Source organism: Bos mutus, chromosome X, assembly GCF_027580195.1.
Source record: "Bos mutus isolate GX-2022 chromosome X, NWIPB_WYAK_1.1, whole genome shotgun sequence".
In the NCBI taxonomy this organism is placed as follows: Eukaryota; Metazoa; Chordata; class Mammalia; order Artiodactyla; family Bovidae; genus Bos; species Bos mutus.
In genome coordinates, this window is record NC_091646.1 from 60,544,424 (window position 1) to 60,560,646 (window position 16,223).

The window sequence follows — 16,223 nt, forward strand, 5'->3', positions numbered from 1 at the left end:
AAATCATTCCAAGCTGTACTCTTTCAGATCTTACCTGATTTTTCTAGTTAATTTTTTAAACTTTTATGCTTAAAAAATGCTGTAAATATACTTGCCTGTAGTGGTCTGAACTTCATTTTCTTTTGTCTTTTTCTCTAATTTACTGTAGGCTCAAGAAAGCGATAATAATGCAATTTACTTGTACTATGCTTAATAGTCTATAGTACAATTTCATAACCAATATCTCATTTGACACTTTGGTAAATAAACATAATTAGCTTTATTTTAGAAATGGAAAATGGAGGTGCAGAAAATTTAAGAATGTGCCAAAGATTTTACAGTCTAAATTTGAACAGACGTTGTAAAATTTATTTTTACTAATAAGATGCCTTGTATTTTCATTTATATTATGAATGACCATACATAAAATATAAATATACAATTTGAAATGATAGTGAAGTAACTTCATGTGTAAATTTTCTAAAGTCAAGAAATAAATCATTGTCAATATTCTAGAAGTCCTTGGTGTATTATTTCTTGAATATAGCCTTCTGCCCAATTTAGAGATAACTTTTCTTCTTAATTCTGTGGTTTCCTTTGAAGTTTTACCATGCAAGTCTACTTCTTAAATAGTTTCATTTTATCTGCTTTTGAACACTATATGTGTAATCACACAGTATGTCCTATTTTATGTCTAACTGCTTTATTTCAACAATTATTAGTGAGATTCAGCCACTGTTTTATTAGTTTTAGAATATTCATGGACATTGCTGTATAGTATTCCATTGTGTGAGTATAGTATAACTCATCTCTTTGTATTGCTATTAGACATGCAGCTTGTAATTTTGGCTATAAACAATATTATGGATATTCTTACATGAGTCCTGGTACACATAAACTCATATTACTGTAAGTCATATAGACTAGAATTGCTGAGTTGTAGAATATCTCCAATTTTATTCTATTACTCCAAATTCTTTTCAAAAATGGTTATACCAATTAAGACCTCTACTCCATACCATAATCAGAGTGTGAAACTTCTCACAGCTCCATACTGTTGACAGTATTTGATTTCTTTAGACTTCAGATTTAGCCATTATGGAGGATGTATAGGAATATTTAATGATTTCAGTTGTATTTACCTAACTGTTAATAGGGCTTGCCCAGTGGCTCAGAGGTAAAGAATCAGCCTGCAGTGCAGCAGATGTGGATTTGATCCCTGGGTCAAGAAGAACCTCTGAAGGAGGAAATGGCAACCCATTCCAGTATTTTTGCTGTGAAAATCCCATGGACAGAGGCACATGGTGAGCTACAGTCCATAGGGTTGCAAAGAGTGGACATGACTGATCGAATGAGCTTGCCCACACATGGATTTGCTAATAAGATTTGTATTGGATGCTAGTTCACTTCAGTCATGTCCAACTCCCTGTGACTCTATGGACTGCAGCTCACCAGGCTCTTCTGTGCATGGGATTCTACAGGCAAAATTGCTGGAGGTGGTTTCGATGCTTTCCTCTAGGGAATCTTGCAGATCCAGGGATCCAACACAAGTATCTAATGCCTCCTGCATTATCAGGCGGGTTCTTTACCACTGACACCACCTGGGGGCTTGCTAATAAGGTTAAGGAACTCATAATATATTTATTGGCTATGCTTAGATGGTCAGCTGTATCCAACTTTTGGCAACCCTGTGGACTGTAACCAAAAAAGCAAAATGGCTGTCAGAGGAGGCCTTAAAAATAGCTGTGAAAGAAGAGAAGCAAAAGGCAAAGGAGAAAAGGAAAGATAAACCCATTTGAATGCAGAGTTCCAAAGAAGAGCAAGGAGAGATAAGAAAGCCTTCCTCAGCGATCAATGCAAAGAAAAAGAGGAAAACAACAGATGGGAAAGACTAAAAATCTCTTCAAGAAAATTAGAGATACCAAGGGAACATTTCATGCAAGTTCAGTTCAGTTCAATTCAGTAGCTCAGTCGTGTCCGACTCTTTGCAACGCCATGGATCGCAGCACCATGAACATATTAAATATGAAGTGATGGGAGTACGTCACGGTTGTATACTGTCACCTTACTTATTTAACTTATATGCAGAGTACATCATGAGAAACGCTGGGCTGGAAGAAGCACAAGCTGGAATCAAGATTGCCTAAAGAAATATCAATAATGCTAGATATGCAGATGACACCACCCTTATGGCAGAAAGTGAAAAAAAACTAAAGAACCTCTTGATGAAAGTGAAAGAGGAGAGTGAAAAAGTTGACTTAAAGCTCAACATTCAGAAAATAAAGATCATGGCATCTGGTCCCATCACTTCATGGGAAATAGATGGGGAAACAGTGGAAACAATGTCAGACTTTATTTTTTGGGGGCTCCAAAATCACTTCAGATGGTGATTGCAGCCATGAAATTAAAAGACACTTACTCCTTGGAAGGAAAGTTATGACCAACCTAGACAACATATTAAAAAGCAGAGACATTACTTTGTCAACAAAGGTCCGTCTAGTCAAGGCTATGATTTTTCCAGTAGTCATGTATGGATGTGAGATTTAGATAATAAGAAAGTCTGAGCTCCTAAGAATTGATGCTTTTGAATTGTGGTGCTGGAGATAACTCTTGAGAGTCCCTTGGACTGCAAGCAGATCCAACCAGTCCATCCTAAGGGATCTCAGTCCTGGGTATTCATTGGAAGAAATGATGTTGCAGCTGAAACTCCAGTACTTTGGCCACCTGATAAGAATAGCTGACTCATTAGAAAAGACCCTGATGCTGGGAAAGATTGAGGGCAAGAGGAGAAGGGGACAACAGTGGATGATATGGTTGGATGGCATCACCGACTCAATGGACATGAGTTTGGGTAAACTCCGGGAGTTGTTGATGGACAGGAAGGCTTGAGGTGCTGTGGTTCATGGGGTTGCAAAGGGTCAGACACGACTGAGCAACTGAACTGAACTGAACTGGACTGTAGCCCGCCAGGCTCCTCTGTCAGTAGGGATATTCCAGGCAAGAATACTTGAGCGGGTTGCCATGCCCTCCTCCAGGGGCTCTTCATAACTATGGGAATGAACCTAGATCTCCCACATTGAAGGAGGGTTCTTTACCATCTGAGCCACCAGGGAAGCCAAGGTGAAGTTTATTTTGTGTAAAGTTCCTGTTAAGCCATTTGCACATATTTATTGAGTTGTCTATTTCTTATGGTGGTGATTTAGTCACTAATTCATGTCCGACTCTTGAGATCCTAGACAGTAGCCTTCCAGGTTCCTCTGTCCAAGGGATTCTCCAGGTAAGAATACTGGAGTGGATTGCCATTTCCTTCTCCAGCTATTTCTTATGGCCCTGGGGTAATTTCTTCTGTGTTCTGAAAAGGATCCTTTTTTTAGTCTCCCATTTCGTTCATTTCCTTTGCACTCTTTAATGTATATAAACTCTTACTTTTAAAAGTCTAATTTATTCATTTTTCCTCTTATGGTTCATGCTGTTTGTGTATTAAAACATTTTCATTTCTTGTGTGTATTAAGATATTCTCTTATATTATCTAAAAATTTTATTGTTTGTGGTTCACATTTAGGTCTATAATCTACTTGGGATTAATTTTTGTGATGGTAAGCCTCCAATTTCCCTTTTTCTGATATGTATACTTGATTGACTTAACATTATTTGTTGAAAAGACTACTTTACATAGTTAACATTGCATTAATCAAAGAGTCCTATAAGTATTTGTCTATTTCAAGATTCCCAAAATGTCTCATTGGTCTATTTGTATGTTTTAGTGCAAATAGCATATCCCTTTTATTATTACAACTTTATAAATCTTGTCAATAATCTTGTTACATTGTATTCTTCTTCATAAAGGATGTCTTGTCTATTCTTATCCTTTTGTATTTTCATAAAAATTTTAGAATAATCTTATCAATGATCACAAAATTCCTACTGGCATATTGATTGCAATTTTGTTGAATTTAGACATGCTTTTACTACATGGGGTCTTTAATCCATAAACATAGTATTTGTATATAATTTAGGTCTTTTATTTCCATCAATAAAATAATCTTACATAGAAATTTTCTTTTTATTCATTGAATTTTTACATAAGGCACTCTGACAAAACATTATTTTATACACATTTGTTACTGTTGTAGAGAAATATGTGATTTTTTCAATTTGCTGTATTTTTTCATCAATGTTGCTGAACTTTTTTATGAATGCTAACATCTTGTACATAGATTTTTTAAAAGTTTCTAAGTAAATAACCATATAACCTATAAATAATATATTTTTTTATTCATTTCAAGCATGTAGAAAACTCGGTTATTTTGCCAACCATTCTGTACCTCTATGCAATAAGATTATATAACCCAGACCATTGTCATGTGACTTGCTTGTGTATCCCTTTCTCACATCTATTACTTGGGAATTAGATATATGATATACTTTGGCCAGTGGCACATGAATTAACATGTTTGCCATGTTTGAGGCAAAGCTTTAAATGCCATGTTGTGGATTGGCTTAGGGTTTCTCTTTATTAACATTTTTGTTGGAATATTGTTGGTTTACAATGTTCTATTAGTTTATGCTATATGCAAAGTGAATCAGTTATAAATATACATATACTACTCTTTTTTAGATTATTTTCCCATGTATGTCATTAGAGACTACTGAGTAGAGTTTCTTGTGCTACATAGTAGGTCCTTATTAGTTATCTATTTTATATATAGTAGTGTGTATGTGTCAATTCCAATCTCCCAATTTATCCCTATCCCCCATTCTGTCTGGTAAAGCTAAGTTGGTTTTCTACATTTGTGACTCTATTTCTATTTTGTAGATAAATTCATTTGTACCCTTTTTTTTATATTCCACGTATAATAAATATATATGATATTTGTCTTTATCTGACTTACTTCAGTCAGTATAACAATCTCTAGGTCCATCCATGTTGCTGCCAATGACATTACTTAATTCTTTTTTTATGGCTGAGTGATACTCTGTTATATGTATGTATCACATCTTCTCTATCCATTCCTCTGCTGATGTACATTAGGTTGCTTAGATGTCTTGGCTTTTATAAACAGCACTGCATTAAGCACATGAGTGCATGCATCATTTTGAATTGTGATTTTCTCCAGATAATGCCCAGGGATGGGGTTGCAGGATTATGTGATAGCTCTTTTTTCAATTTTTTAAGGAACTTCTATACCGTTCTCCATAGTGGCTATACCAATTTACATTTCCAGCAACTGTGTAGGCGGGCTCCCTTTTCTCCACACCCTCTCCAGCATGTATTATTTGTAGAATTTTTGATGCTTTTCATTCTGACTGGTATGGGGTGATACTTCACTGTAGTTTTTATTTTCATTTATCCATAGGTGGAAGACAAAAATAGATCCTTCTCCAAAAGAGATACACAGATAGACAAAAAGTACATGAAAATATGTTCAACATCACTAATTATTCAGTTCAGTCACTCAGTCTGTCTGACTCTTTGCGACCCCATGAATCACAGCACACCAGGCCTCCCTGTCCATCACCAACTCCCGGAGTGCACACAAACTCATGTCCATCGAGTCAGTGATGCCATCCAGGTATCTCATCCTCTGTCGTCCCCTTCTCCTCCCGCCCCCAATCCCTCCCAGCATCAGAGTATTTTCCAGTGAGTCAACTCTTCTCATGAGGTGGCCAAAGTATTGGAGTTTCAGCCTCAGCATCAATCCTTTCAATGAACACCCAGGACTGATCTCCTTTAGGATGGACTGGTTGGATCTCCTTGCAGTCCAAGGCACTCTCAAGTGTCTTATCCAACACCACAGTTCAAAAGCATCAATTCTTCGGCACCCAGCTTTCTTCACAGTCTGACTCTCACATCCATACATGACCACTGGAAAAACCATAGCCTTTACTATTATTAGATAAATGCAACTCAAGGTTTAGGCTTTAGATGTGACCTTGTTCTGATCAAGAATGTATCCCAGATAGGGAGTGGTGCTTAACCTGGTAATAAGAATAAGAAGATATGTAGCAGCACTGAGTAGAACTGTATCCAACACACAATCTTCATGTAATGTGAGCAAGAAATAAATGTTGCTGAAATATTGGAGTTATTACCGAAGAAAAGCTGAAATAAAAAGTAACCTTCATCCCTTTCACTTTTTATCAATTATTAAGCTATGGTCTTTCTGTTCCAAATTCACCCTTCTATAATCTTTGTGGTGCTAGGGCTAAAATAGAGTACTTTTCTATTTGTAAACTGGTTCTGCATTAGATGATTTGTTTTATTTTTTTTTATTTTATTTTATATTGGAGCATAGTTGATTAATAATATTGTGTATACAGATGTATAGAACAGTCTTTTGGACCCTGTGGGAGAGGCAGAGGGTGGGATGATTTGGGGGAATGGCATCGAAACATGTATATTATCGTATGTGAAATGAATTGCCAGTCCAGGTTTGATGCATGATACAGGATATTTGGGGCTGGTGCACTGGGATGACCCAGAGGGATGGTATGGGGAGGGAGGTGGGAGGGGGGTTCAGGATGGGGAACGCGTCTACACCCATGGTGGATTCATATCAATGTATGGCAAAACCAATACAATATTGTAAAGTAATTAACCTCCAATTAAACATATTAAAAAAAAAAACGTGAGATTGCCAAAAAAAATATTGTGTATAGCAAAGTGATTCAGTTATGCATATATCTATTCTTTTTCAGATTCTTTTCCCATTTACGTTATTACTGAGTATTGAGAAGCATTCCTTGTGATATACTGCAGGCTTTTGTTGATTATCTGTTTCAATCTATTTAAGTACAGCAGTGTGTACATGTGAATCTCAAACTCACAATCTATACCTCTTCTCCACCATCTTCCCTGTAACCATAGGTTTGTTTTCTAAGTCTGTGAGTCAGTTTCTGTTCTGTAAATAAGTTCAGTATTAAAAGGAGATTTTAAGGTTAGGAAAAGGTAAAAGGAATTTTCTCTTTACATTCCTGTTGGAATGAGCATCATTCCAACAATGGTATTTTACCCTAGCAATAGCATTTGGTTCTAGTAGCAGTTGTTTCCAGTGTCTCATAGTTTTCCCTAGTCTCTAAACCAACCTCATTGTGCATTCTTGGAGACATTAACAAGAGTTGTAGATATTAGCAGTAACCCTTCACCAATATCTGAATCCTAGCTACATGAGGCCCCCTTCAAGTTCCTGAGTACTATTGTTAGCTAGGCAGCAGCTCTTATAGGTAAACAGATCCCAGCTTCTCAAGATTTTCCCTCCAAGGTTCAAGGTTTTGACAACCCTAACCTCTTTCTGTTGTCTCCCAGCCCTAAGGGTGGTATCTGTTTCTGAAATTAGTTTCCTGTTACTTCAGTTTTACTAATTTGCCTTTTCAGACTTCTAATACCATTTAAACCAATTCACACTATTTATTCACTGTATTATTCAGTTGAATTATCTCCAAGTTAACCATCTTCTTGACATTGAGCAGTCTAGGGTCTCTAGTTTAAGGCTTCATTGTCTTTCCCTATCTTAAATTAAAACAATTCAATGTGTCATAAAAGTGTAATTTTGAAGTGGATTTTTGTATTTCCTTTCTAACAAGTATTATGAAGTTTCCTCCCTATAAAGGTTAAAAAGAAGTTGAATTTTGCCAAACACATTTTCTTCATATATTCAAATAGTTGTATGATTTTTTTTTCCTTCTTTAGTCTGATGCTGTGGGTATCTGAATGTTAAACCAACATTGCATTGCTTGGATAAAACCAAGTCAGTCATTATATAGTATCTTTTGCATATACTCTTGAAATTAGTTTATAAATATTTTGCTTAGGATATTTGCATATACTTTCATAGGTGAGAATTGGCTGGTGACTTTCCAGCCTTCTGTCGTGGTGAGATTTTATTGTGTGTGTGTGTGTGTGTTTCTAGGAATAAAAACATAACATGAGATATACTGTCTCAGCAAATGTTTAAATGTACAACAGAGCATTATTAACTATAATCACTATGTTGTACAACAGATCTCTAGAACGTTTTCATCTTTCATCACTGAAACCTTATGCCCATTGAACAGCAATGCCCCCCATCTTATTTTCCACTTAACCCCTGGGAACCAACATTCTACATTTTTTTTTGTATGAGTTTGAGTACTTTAGGTACTTCATACAAGAAGAATCATGTAATATTTGTGCATCTATGACTGGATTATTTCAGTTAGCACTGTGTCTTTAGATTCATCCATTTTGCAGTGTATGACAGGGTTTCATCCTTCATTATGGCCAAATTAATATTCCATTTATACATATACAACATTTTCTTATTCATTCATTCATAAATATTTATATTTTTTCACCTATTGTCTACTGTGAATATTTCTGTAAATAACATGGGAATGCAACTATCTCCTCAAGGTATCCTAATTCTAATTACTTTGGATGAACCCATAGTATTGGAAACTGTTGTATCATATGGTAATTCTAATAAAATTTTTGAGGACCTACATAATATTTTCCTTTAGTGGCTGAACCACTTCACATTTCTGTCATCAGTGCACAAGAGTTCCAATTTATTCACAGCCTCATCAACACATTTTCTGTTTACCTTACTTTAACAAAAAAGGATGGTGAATCTAACGAATGTGAGGTGATTTCTCATTATGATTTTCATTTCCATTTTCTGATTACTATGGGTATTGAGCATATTTTCATATACCAGTTAGTCATTTATGTTTCTTCTTTGAAGAAAGGAATATTCAAATTCTTTTTCCATTTTTAATTTAGTTATTTGTCTCTGCTATTGAGTTATAAGTTCCTTGTGTATTTTAGATATTGAGACTTTATCAAATATATGTTCTGCAAATATTTCCACTCATTTCATACATCGCCTTTTATTTTTAATATAAATTTATTTATTTTAATTGGAGGTTAATTACTTTACAATATTGTATTGGTTTTGCCATACATTGACATGAACCCGCCACGGGTGTACATGTGTTCCACATCCTGAACCCACCCCCCCCACCTCCCTCCCCATACCATCTCTCTGGGTCATCCCAGTGCACCAGCCCTGAGCATCCTGTGTCATGCATCAAATCTGGACTGGCGATTCGTTTCACATATGATAATATACATGATTCAATGTCATTCTCCCAAATCATATCACCTTTGCCCTCTCCCACAGAGTCCAATAGACTGTTCTATACATCTGTGTCTCTTTTGCTGTCTCATACACAGAGTTATCGTTATCATCTTTCTAAACTCTCTATATATGCGTTAGTATACTGTATTGGCTTTTTTTTTTTTTTTTTTGGCTTACTTCACTCTGTATAATAGGCTCCAGTTTCATCCACCTCATTAGAACTGATTCAAATGTCTTTTTTTTATATGGCTGAGTAATACTCCATTGTGTATATGCATCACAGCTTTCTTATCCATTCATCTGCTGATGGGCATCTAGGTTGCTTCCATGTCCTGGCTATTGTAAACAGTGCTGTGATGAAAACTGGGGTACACGTGTCTCTTTCAATTCTGGTTTCCTTGGTGTCATACCTCGCCTTTTAACTCCATTGATTGCTTCCTTTATTGTACAGAAGATTTTTAGTCTGAAGTCATCCTAATTGTCAATTTTTCCTTTGATTGCCTGTGCTTTTGCTATTATATCCAATAAATTATTTCCAAATCCAAAGTCATGCAACTTCTTCTAGGATTTCTCCAATGATACTGTAGTTTCAAGTCTTATGTTTCAGTTTTAATTTTTTTGTTTGTTTGTTTGTTAGGAGCAGTGGCTATGCAGGTGCAGGAGGGCCGAGAGGAAGTACTCCACATTCAAGGTCAGGAGGGGCGGTGGTGAGGAGATACCCCTCGTACAAGGTAAGAAGCAGTGGCTGCGCTTTGCTGGAGCAGCCGTGAAGAGATACTTCACGTCCAAGGTGAGAGAAAGCCAAGTAAGATGGTAGGTGTTGCGAGAGGGCATCAGAAGGCAGACACACTGAAACCATAATCACAGAAAACTAGCCAATCTGATCACATGGACCACAGCCTTGTCTAATTCAGTTAAACTAAGCCATGCCAAATGGGGTGACCCAAGACCGACAGGTCATGGTGGAGAGGTCTGACAGAATGTGGTCCACTGGAGAAGGGAATGGCAAACCACTTCAAAATTCTTGCCTTGAGAACCCCATAAACAGTATGAAAAGGCAAAATGATAAGATACTAAAAGAGGAACTCCCCAGGTCGGTAGTTGCCCAATATGCTACTGGAGATCAGTGGAGAAACAATTTCAGAAAAAATGAAGGGATGGAGCCAAAGCAAAAACAATACCCAGTTGTGGATGTGACTGGTGATAGAAGCAAGGTCCAATGCTATAAAGAGAAATATTGCATGGGAACCTGGAAAGTTAGGTCCATAAATCAAGACAAATTGGAAATGATCAAACAGGAGATGGCAAGAGTGAACATTGACATTCTAGGACTCAGCTAACTAAAATGGACTGGAATGGGTGAATTTAACTCAGATGACCATTATATCTACTACTGTGGGCAGGAATCCCTTAGAAGAAATGGAGTAGCCATCATGGTCAACAAAAGAGTCCGAAATGCAGTACTTGGATGCAATCTCAAAAACGGCAGAATGATCTCTGTTTATTTCCAGAGCAAACCATTCAGTATCATGGTAATCCAAGCCTATGCCCCAACCAGTAACGCTGAAGAAGCTGAAGTTGAATGGTTATATGAAGACCTACAAGACCTTTTAGCACTAACACCCAAAAAAGATGTCCTTTTCATTATAGGGGACCGGAATGAAAAAGTAGGAAGTCAAGAAACACCTGGAGTAACAGGCAAATTTGGTCTTGGAGAACAGAATGAAGCAGGGCAAAGGCTAATAGAGTTTTGCCAAGAGAACGCACTGGTCATAGCAAACACCCTCTTCCAACAACACAAGAGAAGACTCTACACATGGACATCATCAGATGGTCAACACCGAAATCACATTGATTATATTCTTTGCAGTCAAAGACGGAGAAGCTGTATATAGTCAGCAAAAACAAGACTGGGAGCTGACTGTGGATCAGATCATGAACCCCTTATTGCCAAATTCAAACTTAAATTGAAGAAAGTAGGGAAAACCACTAGACCATTCAGGTATGACCTATATCAAATCCCTTATATTTATAGAGTGGATGTGAGAAATAGATTTAAGTGACTAGATCTGATAGAGTGTCTGGTGAACTATGGACATAGGTTCAAGACACTGTAGAGGAGAGAGGGGTCAAGACCATTCCCATGCAAAAGAAATGCAAAAAAGCAAAATGGCTGTCTGGGGAGGCCTTACAAATAGCTGTGAAAAGAAGAGAAGTGAATGGGAAAGACTAGAGATCTGTTCAAGAAAATTAGAGTTATCAAGGGGACATTTCATGCAAAGATGGGCTTGACAAAGGACAGAAATGGTATGGACCTAACAGAAGCAGAAGATATTAAGAAGAGGTGGCAATAATACACAGAAGAACTGTACAAAAAATATCTTCACGACCCAGATAATCATGATGGTGTGATCACAGACCTAGAGCCAGACATCCTAGAATGTGAAGTCAAGTGAGTGATAGGAAGCAATGTGAAGTCAAGTGAGTGATAGGAAGCACCACTGCGAACAAAGCTAGTGAAGGTGATGGAATCCCAGTTGAGCTATTTCCAGTCCTAAAAGATGATGCTGCTAAAGTGCCGCACTTAATATGCCAGCAACTTTGGAAAACTCAGCAGTGGCCACAGGACTGGAAAAGGTCAGTTTTCATTCCAATCCCAAAGAAAGGCTCAAACTACTGCACAATTGCACTCATCTCACACGCTAGTAAAGTAATGCTCAAAATTCTCCAAGCCAGGCTTAAGCAGTACATGAACCGTGAACTTCCAGATGTTAAAGCTGGTTTTAGAAAAGGCAGAGGAACCAGACATCAAATTGCCAACATCCGCTGGATCATGGAAAAAGCAAGAGAGTTTCAAAAAACAGCTATTTCTGCTTTATTGACTATGCCAAAGCCTTTGACTGTGTGGATCACAATAAACTGTGGAAAAGTCTGAAAGAGATGGGAATACCAGACCACCTGACTGGCCTCTTGAGAAACCTACATTCAGGTCAGGAAGTAACAGTTAGAACTGGACATGGAACAACAGACTAGTTCCAAATAAGAAAAGGATTACATCAAGGCTATATTTTGTCACCCTGCTTATTTAACTTATATGAAGAGTACATCATGAAAAACGATGGGCTGGAAGAAGCACAAGTTGGAATCAAGATTGCTGCAAGAAATATCAATAACCTCAGATATGCAAATGACACCACTCTTATGGCAGAAATTGAAGAGGAACTGAAAAGCCTCTTTTTGAAAGTGAAAGAGGAGAGTGAAAAAGTTGGCTTAAAGCTCAGCATTCAGTACACTAAGATCATGGCATCTGGTCTCAGCACTTCATGGGAAATAGATGGGGAAACAGTGGCTGACTTTATTTTTTTGGGCTCCAAAATCACTGCAGATGGTGATCGGAGCCATGAAATTAAAAGACGCTTACTCCTTGGAAGGAAAGTTATGATCAGCCTAAATAACATATTAAAAAGCAGAGACATTACTTTGCCAACAAAGATCTGTCTAGTCAAGGCTATGGTTTTCCCAGTGGTCATGTATGGATGTGAGAGTTGGACTGTGAAGAAAGCTGAGTGCCGAAGAATTGATGCTTTTGAACTGTGGTGTTGTATAATACTCCAACCAGTCCATTCTAAAGGAAATGAGTCCTGGGTGTTCATTGAAAGGACTGATGCTAAAGCTGAAACGCCAATACTTTGGCCATCTCATGCGAAGAGTTGACTCATTGGAAAAGACCCTGATGCTGGTAGGGATTGAGGGCAGGAGGAGAAGGGGATGACAGAGGATGAGATGGCTGGATGGCATCACCGACTTGATGGACTTGAGTTTGAGTAAACTCTGGGAGTTGGTGATGGACAGGGAGGCCTGCCGTGGTGTGATTCATGGGGTCGCAAAGTGTCGAACATGACTGAGTGAGTGAACTGAACTGAACTGAACTGAACTGAGTGAACCATGTAAGATAAGGCTCTAATTCCATTGCTTTCATTGTGAATAGTCAGTTTTTCCATCACCATTTTTGGAACGTGCCATTCTTTCTGTAAAATGCAGTCTTGGTTCCTTTGTGGAAAATCATTTCACCATATATCTATAGTTTGCTTTCTGACCTCTCCATTGTGCTCCATTAGTCTATGTGTCTATTCTTATGCCAATGCCATACAGTTTTAAGTACTGTAGCTTTGGAATAGATTTTGAAATGGAAATGCAAAGACTATAGCTCTGTTCATCTTCCTCAAGATTGTTCTGGAAATGTTGATTCTTTTTCCATTCCATACACATTTTAGGATTTTTTATTCCATTTCTGTCAAAATTCCACTGGGATTCTGATAAGACTTGCATTATAACAGCATATTATTATGTGTAGTATGGATATTTTAAGAATATTAAGTCTTCCAAGCTCTGAAAATGAGGTGTCTTTCCATTTATTTCTGTATTCTTTATTTATCAGTGTTTTGTAGTTATCACTGTGTAAGTTTTTTGTTCCCTTTGTTAATTTTATTCCTAATTATTAAATTATTTTTGAGGCTATTATGACTTTTTGTTAATTTCCTTTTGAATTTATTGTTGTATCAGTGTATAGAAACAAAAGTTATTTTTATATATTGATTTTGTATTCTGCATGTTCTGATATTTTTTAAACAACTTTTTTGGAATCCTTACAGTTTTCTACAAATCATGCTGTCTGTGAACAGATTATTTTAATTATTTTCTGATTTAGATAACTTTCTTTCTTTTTTTTTTTTCTCATTGTTCAGGGTGAAGCTTCCAGTTCTACACTGAATAGAAGTGGTGGGGGGTGGGGATAACTGTCAAATTTATCTTTAAAATAAAAGTTATTTGTTTTCTGAATATTTGTATTGTTTTTCTATTCTTGATTTCCATTATTTCTTTTCTAATTCTGTTTCCTTTCTTCTTATTTATTAACAATAATATTTTTCTGTGTTTGTTCAGTTTCTAGGTCCTGTTGAACTTTCAGTTCAGTTCAGTTCAGTCGCTCAGCTGTTTCTGACTCTTTTGTGACCCCATGACTGTAGCATGCCTGGATTCCCAGTCCATCACCAACTCCTGGAGCCTACCCAAACTCATATCCATCACATTGGTGATGCCATCCAACCATATCATCCTCTGTCATCCCCTTCTCCTCCCACCTTCAATCTTTCTCATCATCAGGGTATTTTCCAATGAGTTGGTTCTTCATATCAGGTGATCAGTGTATTGGAGTTTCAGCTTCAGCATCAGTCCTTCCAATGAATATTCAGGACTGATTTCTTTTAGAATGGACTGGTTGGATCTCCTTGCAGTCCAAGAGACCCTCAAGAGTCTTCAACACCACAGTTCAAAAGCATCAATTTTTTGTCACTCAGCTTTCTTTATAGTCCAACTCTCACTTCCATACATGACTACTGGAAAAACCATAGCTTTGACTAGATGGACCTTTGTTGGTAAACTAATATCTCTGCTTTTTAGAATGCTGGCTAGATTGATCATAACTTTTCTTCCAAGGAGCAAGAGTCTTTTAATCAAATGGCTTCAGTCACCATCTGCAGTGACTTTAGAGCCAATACTTAAATATATAAAGTCTGTCACTGTTTCCATTGTTTTCCCCTGTATCTGCCATGAAGTGATGAGACTGGATGCCATGATCTTAGTTCTGAATATTGAGTTTTAAGCCAACATTTTCACTCTCCTCTTTCACTTTCATCAAGAGGCTCTCTAGTTCCTTTTTGCTTTCCATTGTGTACAAGCAGCTCAAGCAGCTCATGCAGCTCAATACCAGATAAATGAACAACCCAATCAAAACGTGGACAGAAGACCTAAATAGACATTTCTCCAAAGAATACATACAGATGGCTAATAAACACATTAAAAGATGCTCAACATCACTCATTATTAGAGAAATCAAAATTAAAACCATGATAAGGTATTATCTCACACCAGTCAGAAAGGCCATCATCAAAAAGTCTATAAACAATAAATGTTGGAGAGGGTGTAGAGAAAAGGGAACTCTCTTGCACTGTTGGTGGGAATGCAGACTGGTGCAATGGTATGGAGATCCCTTTAAAAATGTGGAATAAAAATACCATATGATCCAGCCATCCCAGTACTGGGCATATCCCCTGGCAAACTTGATTCCAGCTTGTGATTCCTCCAACCTGGCATTTTACATAGTGTACTCACCATAGACATTAAATAAGCAGAGTGACAACATGCAACCTTGTACTCCTTTCCCAATTTTGAACCAGTCTGTTGTTTCATGTCTGGTTCTAACTATTGCTTCTTTATTTGCATACAATTTTCTCAGGAGGCAGGTAAGGTGGTCTGATATTCCCATATGTTTAAGAATTTCCCACAGTTTGTTGTGATCCCCACAGTCAAAGTCTTTAATGTAGTCAATGAAGCAGATGTAGATGTTTTTCTGGAATTCTCTTGCTTTATCTATGATCCAACAAATGTTAGCAGTTTGATCTCTGATTCCTCTATCTTTCCTAAATTCTATTTTTACATCTGGATGTTCTTAGTTCATATACTTTTGAAGCCTAACTTGAAGGATTTTGAGCATTACCTTGCTAACATTTGAGATGAGTGCAGTTGTGTGGTAGTTTGAACATTCTTTGGCATTGCCCTTCTTTGGGATTGTAATGAAAACTGATACTTAGAGTAGATGCTTAGATCTTATTTTGCCATCCATTCAACTACTTTATGTTTATTTGATTTGAAAATTTAATTCATTTAAATTTGCAATCTTTGTACTGTTTGCCTTCATTTTGTTGTTGTTGTTGTTGTTATTGTGACAGGTTTTGATTCCTTTCTGAGTTTCTTAAGTGTGTCTTCTATAAGTTACATAAGATATAACAACAGACTATAAGCTTATAACTTTAGTTACATTAAAAAATACCATAGTTTTACTTCTTCCCCCTTTTTGTTGGTGATGTCACAAGTTACATCTTTTTATATTGTGTACCTATTAACGTTTTGTTGACTGTAATTATTTTTTATACCTTTGTATCTTTACTTCTATATAATAATTGAAGCAATTTATGCACCACACTTTGGTAATACAGTCCTATGTATTTGTCTATATATTTACCTTTACCAGCAAGCTTCTTAAAAAAAAAATAATAATTGGAGGCTAAT